Below are 4,102 nucleotides of genomic sequence, written 5' to 3' on the forward strand. Positions count from 1 at the left end.
AGCTGTGGCTCTATTCTCATTGCATGGCCTTCCCCACTATCATTTGTTTGTCTGGTTTGTTTATTTGTTGTTTTCTGTTTATATCCCACAGAAATCATATGGTTCTTGTCTTTTTTCATGATTTATTTCATTTGATGCTCTCAGGATCCATCCATGTTGTCCCAAAGGCAATATTCCATTCTTTTCATTGCTAAATATATTCCATTGAGTATATGTACTACATCTTTTTTATGCAATTATCCATCAAAGGGCACTTAGGTTGTTTCCATGTCTTGGCCACCATGAATTAAGCTGCAATAAACATAGAGGTACATATGTCTTCACAAATAAATGTTTTCAGATTTATTGGGTAGATACCAGAAAGGAATTGCTGGGTCATATCATAGTTCCATTGCTTATTCTTGCAGGAACCTACATACTGTTTTCCGTATGGCTCTATCAGTTTACATTCCCACCAGCAGTGTATGAGGGTTTATTTTTCTCCACAAGCTCCAACACTTGTTACTACTTGTCTTTTTTTATGATAGCCATTCTAACAGGTGTGATGTGGTATCTCATTGTCGTTTTGATTTGCATTTCCATCATAGCTATTGAAGTTGAGCACCTTTCCATATATCTGTTAGTCATTTGCCTGTCTTTTGGGAGAAGTGTCTGATCATGTCATCTGCCTTTTTTTAAAAAACTGGATGTTTTGCTTTATATTACTATTTCTGTAAAGCTTTATATACAGTATATATACATATATACACTAGAGGCCCGATGCACAAAAATTTGTGCACTTGGATGGGTCCCTCAACCTGGCCTGTGCCCTCTCGCAGTCTGGGACCCCTCGGGGGATGACCACCTGCTGGCTTAGACCTGCTCCCTGGGGGACTGCGCCTAAGCTGGCAGTCAGACATCCCTCTGGCAGCCCAGGAGCCCTAGGGGGATGTCCACTTGCCAGCAGGAAGCAGGCCTAAGCTGCAGCTGGACATCTTTAGCACTGCTGAGGAGGCGGGAGAGGCTTTTACCACCACCACTGTACTGGCAGCCGTCAGCCTGGCTTGTGGCTGAGCAGAGTTCCCCCTATGGGAATGCACTGACCACTACGGGGCAGCTCCTGCATTGAGCATCTGCCCCCTGGTGGTGAATGTGTGTCATAGTGACCAGTCATTCGCAGTTGTTCTGCAGTTAGGGTCAATTTGCATATTACCCTTTTATTATATAGGAGTACCTGGTGAGGGGCTGATGGCTGTTTGCAAGCTGGCCATAGCTCCTTCAGGGTCGGGGTCCCCCCTGGGATGCCTGGCCAGCCTGGGTTAGGGGATGAGGGTCATTTTCAGGCTGGCCACACCCCCTTCAGGATGGGGGTCCCCTCTGGGGTGCCTGGACAGGCTGGGTGAGGGGCTGATGGCTGTTTGCAGGCTAACCAACCCCGCAGCAGGGACCCTCACACTATGAGGGTGTGGCCAGCCTGGGAGAGGGGCTGATGGTTGTTTTCAGGCTGGCCACGGCCCCCAGCCACTCAAGCTCACAGTGGAGGCTTGCTGAAAGCAGGTATCTGGGATTTATTTGTCTTATATAATTGAAACTGTTGCCATAAGCAGAGGCCACAGTGGACTCAGGGCTGGCGGGAAGCTTGGCTTCCTCCATCGCCGGGCAACCAAGACTCTTGATGCTCCAGCTCCCTGGCTGCTAGCTGCCATCTTGGTTGGGTTAATTTGCATATAGTTGCTCTGATTGGCTGGTGGGCGTGGCTTGGGTCATAGCAAAGGTACAGTCAATTAGCATCTTTGACTTTTATTAATGTAGATATGTACATATATTTACTTTTTCAGATTTACTTTAAAAATACCTTTATTTTTGAAAGTATTACAGATGGCCCCTTTCTACCCCCATTGAAGCCTGCAGCAGCTCTTGCCCCCTCTCCAGATCTTCACTGCACTATTGTCTGTGTCCATGAGTTATGAATACATGCATTGAAGTTCTTTGGTTAATCTCTTCCTACCCTGCCCTTCCTCCCTCTGAAACATGCCAGTCTGTTACATGCTTCTATATCTCTGGATCTATTTCATTTGCCAGTTTATTTTGTTTATTAGATTCCACACATAAGTGAGATCATGTGATTCTTGTCTTGCTCTGACTGCACTGTTTCACTTAACATAATACTCTCCCGGTAACTCTTGCTGCCTCAAAGAGTAAGAGATCCTTCTTTTTCACAGCTGCATAGAACTCTATGGTGTAAATGTACCACATCTTTTTAATCCAATCATCTACTGAGGGGCATTAGGGCTATTTCTAGATCTTAGTATTGTAAAAAATGCTGCTATGAACATTGGAGTGAATATATTTCTTCTGGTTGGTGTTTCTGGTTTCTTAGGTTATATTCCTGGATGTGGGATCACTGTTTCAAATGGCAATACCATTTTTAATTTTTTGAGAAAATTCCATAATGTTTTTCATAGTAGCCACACCATCCTGCATTCCCATCAGCAGTGTACTAGGAGTCCCTTTTCTCCACATCCTCACCAACATTTGTCATTTATTGATGGCAGTCATTCTGACAGGTGTGAAGTGATACCTCATGTCATTTTAATTTGCATCTCTCTCATGATTAAAGACTTTAAGCATTTTTTCATGTGTCTCTCAACCATCTTTATGTCCACTTTGGAGAGTCCTTTGTACCCTTTGTCATTTTCAAATTGAATTGTTGACCTTCCTATTGTTAAATTGTATGAGTTCCTTATATATTTTGAGAATTAACCCTTTATCAGATGTATCATTGGCAAATATGTTCTCCCACACCGTGCGCTCCCTTTACATTTTGTTGATGGTCCTTTTGCTGTTCGAAGCTTTTCACTTTAATGTAGCCCCCTTTGTTTATTTTTTCCTTTATTTCCCTTGACCTCTGAAATGTATTGGAAATATATTGCTAGGAGACATGTCTGAGATTTTGCTGCCTATGGTTTCTTCTAGGATTTTTATGGTTTTACAACTTACATATAAGTTTCTTATCAATTTTAAGTTTATTCTTATTCATGGTATAACTTGGTGGTCTAGTTTCATTTTTTTTTTTTTGCATGTACCTATTTAATTTTCCCATCACCACTTATTGAAGAGATTACATGTTCTTTTTTCCCCCATTAATATTGCTTTAACAGATTCTTTTTTTAAAATTGTTTTATTGCTTAAAGTATTACAAAGAGTATTACATAGGTCTCCTGCATTTTCTTACCTACATTGTCAAATATTAATTGAGAAAATGGCTGTGGTGGATTTCTGGGTTCTATGCTCCATTCCATCAATATGTATGCCTGTTCTTGTGCCAGTAGCTGGCTTTTTTTTATTACAGTGGCTTTGTAGGATAACTTGATATCCAGTATTTTGATCCCACCAATTTTGTTCTTCTTTCCCAAGATTGCTGCAGCTATTTGGGTCATTTTTTGGTTCCATATAAATGTTTGGAGTATTTATTTTAGATCTGTGAAAGATGCCATTGGTATTTTAATAGGGATTGCATTGAATCTATAGATTGCTTTGGTAGTATGCACATGTAATGATGTTGATTCCACCAATCCATGAACACAGTGTATTCTTGCATTTGTTCATAATTTCCTCTCTCTCTTATTTCAGTAAGCCGTAGTTTCCCAAGTGCAAGTCTTTTAACTCCTTGGTTAAATTTATTCTTAAGTATCTTAATTTTTTGTTTCAATGGTAAATTGGATTGCTTTTTAGTTGTTGGTGTTTTTTTTTTCTGAGAGATCATTATTGGTGTATTAAAATGCCATTGATTTTTGGGTGTTAATTGTATATCCTACTACATTGCCAAATTCATTTATTAAATCTGGTTTTTTTTGGTGGTGTCCTCAGGGTTTTCTATATACAATGTCATGTCATCTGCAAAAGCAGGAGTTTTTCCTCCTCCTTTCGAATTTTGAAGCCTTTTATTTTTTCTTCTTGTCTGATCACTGTGGCTATGACTTCCAGTTGAACAAGAGTGGTGAAAGGGAAATCCCTATCTTGTTCCTGTTCTTAGGGGGATGCTTTTAATTTTTGACCATTGAGTATGATGTTGTCTGTAGGTTTGTCAAGTGGTCTTTACTGGATTGTTTGTTTTTTAGTT

Source organism: Myotis yumanensis, unplaced genomic scaffold (assembly GCF_028538775.1).
Source record: "Myotis yumanensis isolate MYYU_CA2020_CCGP unplaced genomic scaffold, mMyoYum1.0.hap1 SCAF_9, whole genome shotgun sequence".
Taxonomy (NCBI): domain Eukaryota; kingdom Metazoa; phylum Chordata; class Mammalia; order Chiroptera; family Vespertilionidae; genus Myotis; species Myotis yumanensis.